Raw genomic sequence first — 15466 nt, 5'->3', positions numbered from 1 at the left:
TTCCCCGGCAGATGGTTTCCAGAAGGCCTCTTCTTCCCTAATGGACCTGGGAGGCATTTTGGGGGATTCCAGAATCCATTTCTTGGCCTGGAACTGGGAGATGAACCAGCGCCTCCAGGGAGCGGGCCGCTGGAAAGGCTTAGAATTATCGTAGAAAGCGGGGAAGGTCAGCGCGGCAGCAAGAAAGACCGAGAGCAGAGCCGGAGAGAAGGGGAGGGAGGTGGGCAGGCCGCTGGAGACAGGGGGAGGATCCAGGGCGGAGGGAAGGGGAAGCAGAGGGGAGGCGCGCAGCCTGGAACTGCTCGCTTGACTGGCCGAAGGAGCAGCAATCTCGGCGGCTCGGGTGCTGCGCCGTCCCAGCCGGGTGGCAAAGAGGATGCGGAGTCCCGCGGCCGCCCACAGCGCCGCAGCGCCCGGCTCCGCAGCTGAAGCGCCCCGGCCACGCGGACCAGGTGGCTGCGCCGGGTTCCGCTAGGGACAGGCAGGGATGAGTAGGTGAGTGGCAGCAGAAGCGCTGTCAGGGGGTCTCGGGGACGAGGAGCGGGGCTGAGTTGTGGACTGGACGCCAGCTCGGAGGCCGCGCAATGCCGGGATGCCCGCCCGGTCGGACGAGGAGGCCCCCTCCGTGGACGGGACCTTAGGCGTTTGGGCAGTTTCCAGGGGGAAAAGGGTGCGGGGCTGGCTTGGACTGGCCAAAACCAACGGGTGGGAGAAGATGGTCGCGATGGCTGGATGTGGGTGCCAAGATGCTGCTCCCACGGTGACCCAATCCCACGGGCAGTTGGAAGGATTAACTGAAATGGGCACGAGCCGATTGCGGTGGAGGATCGGGGGTGGATTTTCGTTCGGGCGCCGCGTGAGAAAGCGGGGATAGAGACGCGCGAGAGGGGAGGCGACGGTCCGGCTGCCAAAGGCCCACGGGGCTGGTTCCTTCGGGTCGGGGAGGGGCTGAGATCAGCGTTGAGGAATGCAGGCAGGGGAGAGAAATAGGAGCGGAGGTATTGTGTGTAGGAAGCTCGTTCGTGTCCGTCGCGCAGGGCCGGTGCGTGTCGAAAGCGGGCTGGGCAAACCTCACCCCCCCCCCCTCCCCGGAAAGCACAACCGTTATTTGGTAGGACGGGTGCGTGACGCAAAGCATCCCAGCCCTCTGGCACCCCACGGGATCCCCATTGTGCTCCGTGGAGCCTTATTTTGTTCCCCGAAGGCTTTTCTTCGGCGCTGGCACGGGCGGGCCTGGGGGTTCGTTCCTGAAGGGAGGGCCCTGCCTGCCGCTGGGGCGTAAATCCTGCACACAAGAGAGCAAAGGTCGCGATTAACTTGCCTGCTGGTGTTTTGAAAGGCAGTGCGTGTATGGGGGGGGGCTTCGGAAGGTCTCCGGGGTTGGGTGCCTGCCTTGGCGGGGGGAAAGTGGGGTGGGAAGTCCATCCCACCCTCGGGGAAAAGTTTTACTTGCGGGGAGTTGCACAGGCAGGCAGGGGCTGCCTGGACGCCAAGCGGGGCTTGGAAAGGGGCCGGCGGTAAAAGCTGTTGGACTTGCAGCGTTGCGTGCAGCTCCTTTGCCCGCGATTGGAGAAAAAGGGCTAAATGCGGTTATATATCGGGGGGCAACCAGAAAGCGGTGGCCTTTGTTTGAGGCTGTCTCTTCAGTGACCCCTGGGGCTCGAGGAGCAGCGTCTCTTGAGGAATTTTGATTCGGCGTGGCAATGGCTCTTGCCTTTTCTATGGCCTGGCCAGGCTCTCTGTTTTGCAGGCATGGGGGGGGGGAGGAGGGAGGGAGGGGCGTTTAAAAGTGGGAGCGCCCTCTCCGCACATACGTTTCCTATTGATTGCCTTGAAAAAAAAAAAATCCCCTCAGGTTGTCGGTTTAGTGAACTGTCAATTAACCAAACTTGCAGGGAGCAGGCAGAGCGGCTTCCAGCCTTGTCAGTTTGAGGCAGCGTTTGCCTCATCATCCATGACGTTATTTTGCATGCTCCAGAAATGCAGCTCCCGGGCAAGGGGAGGGGTGTGGAAGGGCCTTGCTGGATTCTGCCCAGGAATGGGGCTCCATTGGGCATTACGCCTGTCATGCATAACCCTTCAGAAATTTGATCAGGTTTGTAGCCTGCAAGATCAGACACAAAAACAGAGATGAAGCTGAAGCATTAGAGCTTGTAAGAAGAATCCCCCAGAAAAGCTTGGTTTGTTTTAGTCCCTCTATATCTTTTCAGGGTACTGTGGTGCTAAGCAAAAATGTCTCAACTTTGCTGTGAATCCTCTTCTAACTGCAGATTAACATTATTGGTGTTTCTAAACACACCTGTATTCTTAGCAATTTTCATCTGACACCCACCCACTGGATGCATTGAACTAGTACTTCCCCCATCATCTTCCCCCATGATGGCTAGAGACAGAGTTGTTGCAGTGCAACTCAGTGTGGCAGGCACTTTGTTGGGGAGAGCAGCTAAATGGTATCCACTCAGATTTCTATTTCCTTTCTTAGTGAGGTGAGAAAAAGAAGCAGCATGAAAGCCAACCTTTGGCATAAAATATGTCTTCTCAAAACAGTGACATTGATTGGCCCACGCTATTTAACATGGGTGTTCCCTGCCTCTTGTCTTAGTCATGCCTTCCTGCTTCTCTCCAAAAAGATGGGGAATACTGAATAATTGAGGGTGGTGGTTTGTTTGTTTATTTTTTTAGCAAATTCAGCCACTTTGTATTTGGTTACAGGTAGTCCTTGACTTACAACCACAGTTGAGCCCAACATTTCTGTTGCTAGGTGAGACATTTGTTAAGTGAATTTTGCCCTATTTTATGACCTTTCTGGCCACAGTTGTTAAGTGGATCACCATGGTTGTTAGTAACACTGTTGTTAAGTGAATCTGGCTTCCCCATTGACTTTACTTGTCAGAAGGTTGCAAAAGGTGATCATCACATGACTCAGGGACACTGCAACCCTCATAAATATGAGTCAGTTGCCAAACATCTGAATTTTTATCATATGAAGGGATGCTGCAACCGTTGTAAGTGTGAAAACACAGTCATAAGTAACTTTTTTCAGTGCTGTTGTAACTTTGAATGGTCACTAGACAAATTGTTGTAAGTCGAGGACTATATATAGCCTGCTCTGAAAATCAAGGAGGATTGGACAGTAGACTCAATCAGAGATTTATCTCTTTTTGCTGCCAACATCCTTATAGCACATAATTCCAGAGCAGTTCTCCCTTTGTTTCTGGGAAGGATAATTATGACTCCAGTCAACACCAATATCCAGGTTTTCTTTGTGTTTACTGGACATGTATTTCTCTAAGCAGACATGTCAAACTCGCGACATCAAATGACGCCGCGCGACATATCGGAGCTTTTTCCCCATTGCCAGCAATGGGGTGGGCGCAGTTTCCTGGTGATGTGTCTGGCCCATGGACCGGCAGTTTGACACCCCTGCTCTCAAGCAAAGGAACACTTACTCTTTTGGCATCTTGCTCATTTTCTTGAAATCAGAGCCTAATCCTCAGCAAAATGAATAAAAGTGATACAATAAAGTTATAGTGATATAATCTAAAATAACAGTGATCATGAAGCTAATCAAACAAGATTAATTTTAAAGAAAGTCTAGTATTGGAGCACTGGAAATGCCCAGGTGAACAAAACATCATGATTTGGATCACTCTTTGGATTTATTTTCAAAATGGATAATGGATAAAAATTTAGAGGATATGTCACAACAATGGTTACTTAAGACTTCAGTTTTCAGTGCCTTTCATTCTATTTGCAAATTGGTCCTTTTATAGTTTGTTTGGACAAGTGCTATCTAATGTGGTTGTAACAGCTGTAGCAATTTGAGTGTGCCTTGGATTGTTAATGTTGGTAAATTATGGAACCATTCATTTGGCAAGCACACTGATTCAGATTCCACGAATTTCCTTTGATTGCTTTCTATGTGATTTGTGAATATTGAATATTTAAAATTTAGGCTGCAAGCTTTAATTGGTTTAATTAGTAGATTGATCCATAAAAGTGTTTTAGTTGATTTATTGGTGGGACCAATTGTAATCAGTGAGACTCTGGGTTAAGGTCACAGTTGCCTATTTTTTGAAGTGGCTTGCTTCTGATATATTACAGTGGTGTAAATATAAAAATAGTGAAGATGAATAAAATCATTTACTGTATGTATTAAGTTGAAATGTTTTAACTATATCCCAGCCCCAAACTTTAAACATATAACAATCATATTTAAAATCAAATTGTTGAAGATAAAATATTAAGCTAAAATATCTTCAATTGACAGGCCCTTTTTCATTGAAAACAGAAGTAATTTTGGGCACTCTTACTTGGAAATACTTTCCATTGATCTGAGTAGAATTTATGACTGAATAAGCATCCTTAAAATTGTGTTTTGAAGGGACTTTTTCCCCTTTTTTCTTTTAAGGACACTAACATAAAAGTTTTCTGGAAAGAGAAATGGAAGGAATTCTTAAGGGCTAGTAAAACAAATTGGTCTATAAGGATTTATATTTTAAAGAACATATATCCCAAAGTTTTTGCAGAAAGGATTTCCTGTAATTGGCCCTTTGTTTCTTCAACCCAAAGCATTTTTGGGAAAGCCTAAATGGGGGGGGGCATTTCCCCCATTTTCACATGCCAGTAGCTCTGAATTCAGCAGTGATCAGTATAGTGATACATAGAATGCAGACTACCCTTTAAACTGTATTGAGCTTATATTTTGTTCAGCAACAAAAATGTTCTTCCTTTTTTTGTATGGCTCTTTGATTGTAAGTAGCGACAAATATAGGCTTTGCATCTCTTGAAAAGATGTGTAGGCCCTATCTTTCTCCTCACATAAACATGCACGTCTGTGTGCATACGGGTGCACATCCTTGAGGGCAGAAGGGCAAAAATTCCTCTCACAATGTAGATATTTTAAAACTGTAGTCATGCAGTCAAAACTTGCTCAGTTTGTAGTGATTTTCGGTAGGGGTGTCATTTCATAAAAAGTCACTTCAAGATTTCCTAAAAAAAAAAATCTTGCGTTTGGTGATATTTTAATATAGGAAAAAATATATGTGAGGGGAGTGTGAGGGGAGTGGATGTTCCATTGAGCGGGAAGGGAGGGGGAAGCTGCTGTTTGTGCAGCTTAAATTGCAAACAAACAGAATAGGGCAGCTCCTTCCGTGTGACTTCTAAGTCCACTCTACAGAATTTTTTACTAGCAGTCTTTGTCCTGGCTCCCATTCTCTGTTGGAGACCCCAACCACTGTCCTGCTCCCTCCCCCCCCTGCATTTTTCCCTTTTCCCATTATCATTTTGGTTAAACAGAAAGGCAACTTGTGTACCATATGGATCGTGTTAACAACGGCTTATCTAGGAGCCCTCCGGTTTTCTGCCCCTCCCCAGCAGCTCCTTACAGCCTGTCCTTTTTCTGAAGAGCATCTTCTGTCATTGCCTGAAGAGCCAGTTTGGCCCAAATCCTGGAAGAGACAGAAGGGATGCACAGGCTTAACTGCTTTCTTTCTTGTCTGTGTTTTCTGCCCCTTTCTTGTGGGAGAGATTTGTTTTCTGTTCCTCTGCTTGGCTTTCCATGTGGATCTGGCCAGTACAGAATTAGTCTGTCAAAGCATTACATTTCATCTGGAAAAGAATAGAGAGGCAGCCTAGCTTTTTTTTTTCTTCTTCTTCTCTTATGCTACATTTTCAGCTCGGAAAATAGTGCAGAACTCTAAAAGTGCAAAGCTTAAAAGAAAGTTTAGATTTACAAATATCACCAGCGCTTCCTGGAAAGGGATAGACTTGGCAGCTCCTGGTGGCCTTTCTACTGTTAACCAAGGTAGTCAATATGGGAAGGAAGCCCTATGCAAGGAAGCAAAACATGCCCCAGTTTTGCAAAAACAAGCAGGGATTATTTAGCATGATGGTGCCTCCTAGGAAGAAGGACCTGGAGAAACTCCCTGAAAACACTAGCTCGCTCAGCTGTGGGGGTGAAAACATTGAAGAACAAGGCATGAAAATAGAGCATCAAATGTCATGATTAGATATAACACGACTGCATTTAGAACATTTTACTGCTAATCTCTGCTTGCAAAAACATCATCAACAACAGAACCTTAGAGTTAAAAGAGAAAAAAAATATAAAAAATGCAACTACAATATCACAACCCTAGAGCTAAGGGGAAGGAAACAGCAACAACACAAATACAGCTAAAGTGTCAGTTCACCCGCTTGTTTTTCTTCTTTAAGAAGGAATTTGGGACGGTTGCCTGTCATCTCGCCCAAAGAGTGCTTTTGACAGATGACCAGCCCCATGCTTTCCTCTGACCCACTTCTAGTTTTTTCCAGCTTGCTTTACCCCCAATGATGACATATGCTTCACGTGCTCCATAGGCCAGTCCTTGCAACCCCTTTCTAAGACCTTCCTCCCATTGTGATGGTGAGCTCTCCCTCCCTATTCCACAGAACATGTGTTCCTCTCTCCTTCGGCCAATGATCTGTTGCTGTGCAACTGGCATCTATTCTGCCCAGAAGTTTGACAAAAAATGGGAATCCTGGAGAATCTTACTGCCCAGCGCAATCAGGAGGGCTGGCATAGATGTGATACTTGATACAGCAGCAACTGCCTTGAAGTAGGATCAGATTAAGAGATGCTAAGGATCATTTGCTTAAACCGTGTAGCTAAAGAGAATGCAAACATTTGATGGTATTTCCAGGCTGACTGAAGACAACACTGTCCTCAAATTGCCCCATCCTTGCTAGCTTCTCTACTACAGGATTATTAGACATTCTTGGTTTAACCAGGATGTGGCTTCACTGATGTGAGTAGGTTAATGAATGGGCAAGCCTTGTTTGTTGCACAGATCATCCTTAAACAGACTATGAGCTATGGCTGCAGCTGCAAAGGGAGCTTTGTTCTCTCCCTTGCCATGATGTCTGCAAAGTGTCATCTTCTGAAGTTATTCTGGGTGGCAAAGGGCCTGGAAAATCTGGGCTGCCCTCCCCCCCCCCCTTCCTCAGCCAGAGATAAGTCCTGTCTCCTGTGATGGATTTGCCACCTTCTTAGAAGATGAAGCTGCTCTTTGAGGATAACTCAGTTTAAGTATACAGGTTTTGCTCATGATCTGTGTCTTCACTGGAGGGTTGGGGACCGTAAGATACCCCTCCTCGGGTGATGGAGGCTTCAACTTTTCCTAGATGGAAAAGTCAGTTTTGAAGAACCAGTACTCTACTTGTGGCGGCAATCTGAAAGGAAGGGAGGATCCACTGCCTGGATCACTGTGAGAAATGCTGGCTGGGGAATTCTGGGAGTTGGTCCATCCATCTTAAAGTAGTCAAAGTTGAGAAACACTAGTCCAGACAATGGAAGCTCTATGGCATGACCATTTCAAAACAGAAGTGTCTTTCTCAATTTTCTGCTTTTACCCCTATTTCTCCCTCTGGCTATTCCCCCTGCTGGCTTTGTGGGCTCCTCCTTGCTTTTTCAGGTAGTGTTCAACTTGCTTCTTTCTAACCATGGTGGAGGTAAAATCCTGGAATTCAGGTTGGGGAAAGCAGGTTTAGCCTTTCTTTTGGTCCTCTCTAAAGCCTCCTGCTCATCTCCCAAAAGCTGCTCCTCATCCGGTGGATGAAATACGTAGGTATGCAGGAGGGAATGGTTAGTCATCCTCAGCACCAGGCCCCTGGTGGGATTCTCCTTTCCTGCTTTTAAATTTCAACCTCCGGGCAGGAAATCTGATAGTGGATTTCCTGCCATTGGCCCTGAGTTTCTCCAGTAAAAATGCCTATTGCATGCAGCTAAAAGTCTCTATCCTATGACTATTCCCATTTTTTCTCTTCCGAACCTGCCATCCTATGGATGATATATTCTACATTTGTTTCGTCTCCATTCTCCGAGCCAACATTTTTTGTTTTTAATGACATCTGATTTACTAGTCTAGTAGTTGCTTTATTTACTTTAATTTATTCATTGTGCATATTTTCCCCACTTTATCCAATGGCAAACATCCTTTGAGGGCATTAAAAAGAGCAAAATGGCAGTAAAATCTAAAGTAAATGCCATGCTGATTTCATCAATGATCACTGGACAATTTGTGTCAACCCATTTAATTAGCTAACCTACTTTGGATTGGGCTCTCTTGGTCAGGAATTCCAGGACCAATCTGAACGCTCATTCATATTTGTTTTCTTTATGATTTTTTTAAGTCAAAAGAAACAAATGTAGTAGTTATGAAGACTGGAGTGGGTTGATTAGGTGTAAATCAGGTTAGCCATGCAAGGTCATTGGATGACTTTGGCCAGTTGTACTATCTCTTAGCTCAGCCTACCACACTGGGTTGTTGAAGGGAAAATAGCAGGGAGAGTTCACTTTGTCACCATGGGCTCCTTGAAGAAAGGCAGAGTATAAACTGAATTGTTTTGTAATGTATATAAGACTCCTGGGTTCTTCCAAAATTAAAGGATTACAGGGGTCTTCTTTTGCTTAAACAAGAGTGTGACTGAGTCTGGTTCTTTCTCTGAGAACCAAATAATTGAACACAGGCAATCACTGTATACTTGCAGTGGGAGGAAGAGATATGATGCTAAGGTGGGCATAGTCAAAACTACAGAGCTCTTTCCACTTCCCCAAGATGCTCTCTCCTGATCTGGAGACCACATTCTCAAACAACATCCTGGGCGTTGCATAGACTGAATGTGCTTTCTGAGAGTGCCTCTGTGCCTAGAAAGGACCCTGGTAGAAAGAAATCTGATGCTTGGTCAGTGCTTTGTGGCTGTTTCTAAAACCAAGGGTCTCTTCAGCTCATTGACCCCTTCATTAGGTTTTAGATTGTTCATTGACCCCCTAACATTTATGGTATGAAAATAATTTAATAACTACTATCTTAACTAATAGTACTACAAATAACAATAAAAACAACAACCATAGCCCATCAACTCTTGCAGTCAGTATTGACCCCTTTGGAGAACCCTGCTCCAAAAGGACATTTGAAGTCAAGAGGGATCTTCTTGGCTATAGACTCTCACCTATGTCTGATGGAAAGAAACATAGGTGTGGCCTCACTGCAGCTTGGAGGGTCAGGGTGTTGGAGCTGGGGACCACCTCTCTGCTTCAGAGGTTATTGGATGATTGGATGCAGTAAAGTTGCTGGTTTCAGAGGAGGCTGCTTCCTACAGTGCTGTGTGAAATCTCACTATGGTTTTCTTCTTTCAAATCAGGGCATGAACAGAACCTGCCCTCATATAGAAACCCATAGGCCAGGGGTCTTCAAACGTGGCCCTTTTATGTTTGAAGACCCCTGCCATAGATGAACAAGTGTGTGCCTTTGCCTTTGAGTCAGAATGTTGATGACTCTTGATGACTGCCTGGACAAGTCCCTGCAAGTTTCTTGACAAAATTTTGAAAGTGGTTTGCCATTACCTGTTTCCTGGGGCTGAGAGAGAATAATGGGTTCAAGGTCACCCAGCTGGCTTTCATGGCTGAAGTGGGACTAGAACTCACAGCTTCCCGGATTCTAGCTTAGTGCCTCATAACCACTACACTATGCTGGCTTGTCCCTCTAATTAAGCCTGCCAAATTCCCAAGCAGTTAAAGCAGAGCAAAGGTCATAATTAGAGACTTTGCACAGATAAAACATAAGATCATGGATTTTAGTGCTTCCAGTGCAAGCCAAAGGAAAGCAAATTTTGATGGATTGCTAAATCTGATCTCCCTTAAGCAAAGGGAGAGCATAGGTTTAGCCACTGAACAAAATTTGCTCCCTACTTGGCCTATGCAAGCTATGTTTTGTAGACTTTTGCTACCTGCTCAAAGCTTTTTAGTTTAGTTTCTGCAAAGGAGAAATGCAAAAATCAAATGGATGAGCAAAATAAGTGAGATGAGAAACTGCCCAAGTGGATAAATGAAATCTTGAGTTTTCCAATGCAGCACAGGGTGACATTTGATCATCAAGTGAAAAGACCCTCTGAAGTATCTTTCTGGGTTGCTTACTGGATATGCTGGGCTGCGGAGAGGCAGAAGCTAAGCAACATGACATTTGGAATCACACTGAGGTGAGCGTGTGTGCTGAGTATTTCTCTCTCATTTGAAAATAACCCAATAACAATATCTTATTTTCTGGCTTACTTTCAAGGATAGTGAATGTTCCATGCCATTTTATTACTTCAATTTACATCCTTAGCCTTCTCTTAGATACCTGAATTATTCAAGGCTTGACTTAAGATGATCATTCTGATTTTCATGTATTAGTTTACTGGAAAGCTGTATAATTTCATTGAGAATGCCAGAAGGCTTTGCTGGATCAAATTTCCAGATCCCAAAATCCAACATTTTGTTTCTGACTGTGGCCAGCTAGACACCACTGAGAATCGGACAATCATGATGTGAAGGTGGTAACTCTCACCTGTTGTATATATCCTTAGTACCTGTCATTTTAGCGGTAGACTCTGCTACACCACCACCTTTAGTTCCCAATTGCTCTTTTGTTTCTAAGTGGCTTACAAAGCATGGGACTAAACCTCTAAAACCGATATGCCATAAACCTAACTGTTGAAAGCACTAAATAAGCCCATAGCTGCTGTCAAACAGGTCTAAATGCTTCTTTAAAGAAAGTTGTTTTCATCTGGGGCAGTCAGGATGAGTTACATGAGGCTGAGGCGTGCTTCTGGATCGACTTCCCTCAAACAGCATAAAACCTGGCTTCCTCTTATCAGGAGACACTGATCTTTATTGTTGGGCTTATCCTTCCCTCCTCTGCATAGACATAGGCTGAATATTTCTTTTCAGTTCCCAAACAGAAAATGTTGCCTTTCCTCCTCTTTAAAAAAGGCAGCTGTTAACTCATGCAGACTGGCCCACTTTTAATCCAGTTCGTTTTCCCTTTTACCTGTTTTCTTTTCCTTTCCTTCTCCGGGAGGCCAATCTGTCCAAATCTGTGCCAGCCCCTGGATTATTTATTTATTTATTTTTGTATATAAGCATTGCTTCTTTCCTTTACTGCATTTTGACCCAAAGTCACTTCATGACATTAAAATCCTCAGCATTATTTATTTCAAAGTAAGGCATGGTAGGTTCAGCAGGAGCTTACTGCTCAATCAATACTGCAGCACCGGTCTGCAAAAACATCCAAGGACTTGCAAGGGACGTGTGAAGGAAGTGAGTCTTACCTCTGAGTAAATGTGCATCTCTGCCTCAACAGGACATATACCGTATTTTCCGGCGTATAAGACGACTTTCTAAACCAGGGGTTCTCAACCTTGGCCACTTTAAGACTTGTGGACTTCAATTCCCAGAATTCCTCAGCCAGCTTTGCTGGCTGAGGAATTCTGGGAGTTGAAGTCCACAAGTCTTAAAGTGGCCAAGGTTGAGAACCCCTGTTCTAAACCATGAAAATCTTCTGAAAAGTCGGGGGTCGTCTTATACGCCCAGTCGTCTTATACGGTACTTATACGGAAAATACGGTACTATGAATAAGCCTGGTCCATTCTGCAGTGGGTCTTGGTCTATGTTTGTCTCTCATCTCCCTCCATGCGTCTCTCTTGTCTTTCTCTCTCTCTCTCTCTCTCTCTCTCTCTCTCTCTCTCTTCCTCCTAAGGGAAAACCTACTTTTGAGACTTTTCTTTAGTCCCGCTGACAATTTTCACTAGTGCTGTTCTTGATGTTTGATCAATCCCAGAACATGTCTCTCTCTCTCTCTCTTTCTGTAAGGGCCATTTTCTTTTCTTTTTTACTGTTTGTTTACATGCTTAGCAGAAGGAAAGCAAACATTAAACGGCCTTCTGGCCTGTTGGGGAGTAAAGTGTGAGGAACTCTTTAACCATGCCCCTCCCCCTCTCTCCTCCTGGGACAAAGGCCGTTTTCTGCAAAGATCATTGCGCCAGTAATCTGGCTAAATCTAAAAGGCCTGGCAACGAAAGACCTGTCCCTGCTTTGGATGGGAAAGGAATTGCTGAGACAACATTCTCCATTGAAAAATAGTGGGATGGCAACATTTTTTTTTCCTCCACAAGCCTTTGCTCTTTCTAATAATGCAGCATAAGAAACAAGCTGAAGGAAAAACACATTTGTGCCCAATCAAGCTGAATAAGACATGTCTTTTTCTCTTTAAAGTGAAAATAGGTCAGAGCCCCCTCATGTTTCATTATCTATCCATGAACTGAATCTATAGAGGCTGGATTTAATATTTTGAAATAGGTGTTATTTTTCGTCAACAGGGAAATAAATTGAAGGCAGCTATTGTGAATACTCTAAACACATACAGTAAAGTTGTCGAAGTGTCAAGAATGAATCTGCCCAAGTGTTTTTTCCTCCCTTACAAATCATGAAAGCTAGGAATGATCCTATTTAAATTAAAAAGAATGGAACTGTCTGGATATGCTGTTCAAATATTTATTTATTCAATTTCTGTAGTTGCCCATCTCAATGACTGGGTGACTTACAATTCAAAAATACGCTACTGAAAACAAAAAAAAATCCCAAATAAATATAGAAACATACAGCACTAGAAAGTATTCTCAGATCTTCAAGGTTTGTGGCAGAGTCATTTTGCTGTGCAATAGAACAAGGATTCAATTCACAATCCCAGGACTTCATTCATTTCCACAAACTCTGGGGAAACACCTAGAGCAGGGATGTCAAACTCAATTTCATTGAGGGCTGCATCAGCATTGCGGTTGCCCTTGGGGGGGGGCAGCCTACTGGGTGGGCGTGGATGGAGTGGGTGTGGCCTACTGGGTGGGCATGGCCAGCTCTACATCGTTTGCGTCAAGGGTGTCTGTGGGGGCCTGGGCAGGAGTGGGACAGATCTGAGGGTCTCTGGCAGAAGATGGTGGGACCGGGCGGCAAGCACCAAGGCACGGTCCATTTCTTCATTCCTCCCAAAGGGTGACACCTCTCCAGCATGCACCCAGGGGGCGAGGCCGACACAGCAGGAGCTGGTTCCTTGCTGTTTCTAGACTGCCTTGTGGAGCTAAGACTGAATGCATTTCAGCATAGATGGCCACCACAAAATTGTACATTGGCTCCCGGCTGGCCTGGGCCAGGGCCAAGGCAGAGGGGGCCGTTTCCTCACTGTTTCCAGGATGGCTTCGCGGGCCACATGAAACCACTTCGCGGGCCACATCCGGCCCCTGGGCTTTGTGTTTGACATGTCTGACCTAGAGCCACCCTCTCCCACTTTGCTGAAGGATTGTAATTGTAGTGGTTGAGATGGAAGAAAAACATTTATGGAGTAATTCTCTTAGTAGCAGTTATCTCAAATGAATTCTTGTTTTTCCCACCTAAATCAAACCCATCTCTTTGGAAGAAAAGTTTTTTATTGGGATGTTAAAAAATCATATCCAAAAATCTCAGCTAAAAACAGTGGCATGAAATAAAATATCTTTGGAAAATATATCAAAATAATATATTAATGGAAGAGAAAAAAGTTCATGAGGTACTGAAATAGCAGGAGAGTAATAATGGAATGAGCCAATGTTAGTATATGCCTCTGGGAGATTCTAAGTCCCGTTATCTTCAGTAGCCACATAGGGTGAGGATCTGCCTGCTGATCTTCAATTGACAGGTAAAGGAGAGAATGCTTAAGTGCCTCATTGCTTACTAGCCTCCTAAAGCCTTTTATTTTTTTGTGCTCTCTCTCTCTCTCTCTCCCTCTTTAAGGGAATGGGATAAAGCTCCAGTAATTGATGGCAGCAGGATTAATGGTTGCAAAGATGTGTAATTAAAGGGCCAGGGGTGATGCACTGCTAACCCAATCAGTGTAAAGGAGGTTAGGGAGGTTGAGTGTTTCAAGGGTGATGTGTCTTCTCTAGAGTCGTAGCTTCGACTCTACGGGGCTTGTTCTAGTTGCCTGCTTCTGTTCAGCGCTGGATAATGTGCTTAAATATACAACTGCAAAATAGCAGAGTTGAAAAAGTGAGATAACTGATTCTCTATGGTGCTTTTGTAAATGCAGGCTTTATGCCAAGTTTTTTTTTTTTTTTAATCATTACATAAAAGCCAGCTCCTACTTTTCCTGCTGAGTTACCATATTTGGGAGAGGGAATTTAGAAGTGAGTGTTCTTATCACAATGGCTTTGGAGGGTCTGGGTGTGTGTTAGTTTTGTATAAGGAGAAGAATCTTCAGAGTCGATGTATGGATTGTGTGTTAACAGGTCTCCTGTCACGCGGATTAGGCTTCCAGATAGAAGAGAAAGATGGGAACCTGTGCAGTATTTAGAGCTCAAGGCATTTTTCTAAGATAACATTACAGCGTATGGATTCTCACCTAGTAGCATTGATGGTTTTCCTATGTAAACTGCTCTGGATTTTTTAACATTATCCTTTTAGTCTGCGCTGCATGTATTCTTTTTCTCTGGAAGCTGAAGGTGGCCTATGTCCAGTGTTTCACTGATTTAGTCTTCACAAAAGCATCCTTGTGAAGGAGGTTGGTCTGAAAGTGACTGGCCCCATACTTTAGTGAGCTCAGAGGGTTAATTGAATTAGGAGTCTCCTTGATCCAGATCCAGCACTGCTAAACTACATTGTTTTAAAATAGATGTAATAAATAAATCTAGCCTGCCTTTTCTTTTGCTCTGCGCTGTTATACTATTTTACTAATTTCTTAGAATGACATCTCACTTTTCCTTCAAGAATTGAAGGCGGTCTACTCCCTCCTCCAAGTATTTTCCACAACAAAGTGCAGGTAGGCAGGTCTAAGCAATAGTTATTGGCAAAAATCAGACAGTGAATTCCCATGGCTTAAATGGATGGCTATGAGCTTGTTTCTTTCTGGCCTCAGGAGTAAAAAAACTATTTCTCTCCCCCCCCCCTGTTTTCCTGTTACCCATTCTCAGCAGCCTTTGCAGAATCATACAATTGGAATACATCAGAAAACCATCTGGCCAAGAACTCTGTTAGTGCTGGATCTTCTACCCTATGTCTTTATAATGCACACAAATGAACAGACACGGACCAATTTCATGAAGAAATACTACTGTTTCTAAATAAGAATAACCTCACGGAATCCTTGGCATTCAAAACTGTACTTCTGCACAGAATCTGCAAAAAGTGAACTAACAATTCACCACCTTCAATTTTCAGGGCAGATCCAACTGATTAGTGTGGGCAACCGATGTTTTGCTTCTGCCTAATTAATTTACTTTCTACTTATCAGTAGTCTGGCATAGACCTTACATAGAAGTAGGGGAAACAGTTCAGATATAGCTATTTCTTTTTTTTTATTGAAAAGTTTTATACAAATTTTTAACAATATCCCCCTCTAAAATAATCCCCTCCCTCCCCCCCTCACTTCCCAGAGCTGGTTACAGGGTTACAAATAAACAAACAAATTCTAAATAAACTTATCCAGCTATACAAATAACAAAATCAATAATATACTTAGATATAGCTATTTCTTGACAGATTGCATACAGAATGACACTTATTTGCATGCATATTCTAATCCACTATCACGTATTCAACCACACATAGTTTCATTTATCCTGCACTTGAGTGCATATAGAA

The 15466-nt window shown here is 44.1% G+C and overlaps 1 protein-coding gene across 1 annotated transcript in view; it reads left to right on the top strand.

The window, feature by feature from the left end:
* The first annotated feature begins 273 nt into the window (after positions 1–273).
* The window catches only part of FIGNL2 (fidgetin like 2), a 70106-nt gene continuing 54913 nt past the window's right edge, over positions 274–15466 (top strand). Inside the window, exon 1 of the mRNA XM_039337308.1 lies at positions 274–495. The gene's annotated coding sequence lies outside the window, so the exon portion shown is untranslated. The remainder of the gene's footprint in view (positions 496–15466) is intronic.

Source organism: Crotalus tigris, unplaced genomic scaffold (assembly GCF_016545835.1).
Source record: "Crotalus tigris isolate CLP2741 ecotype Arizona unplaced genomic scaffold, ASM1654583v1 scf7180000017674.1595824, whole genome shotgun sequence".
Classification (NCBI taxonomy): domain Eukaryota; kingdom Metazoa; phylum Chordata; class Lepidosauria; order Squamata; family Viperidae; genus Crotalus; species Crotalus tigris.
The sequence above is the reverse complement of the archived record's forward strand: the minus strand, read 5'-3'. Positions and strand labels throughout refer to the sequence as shown.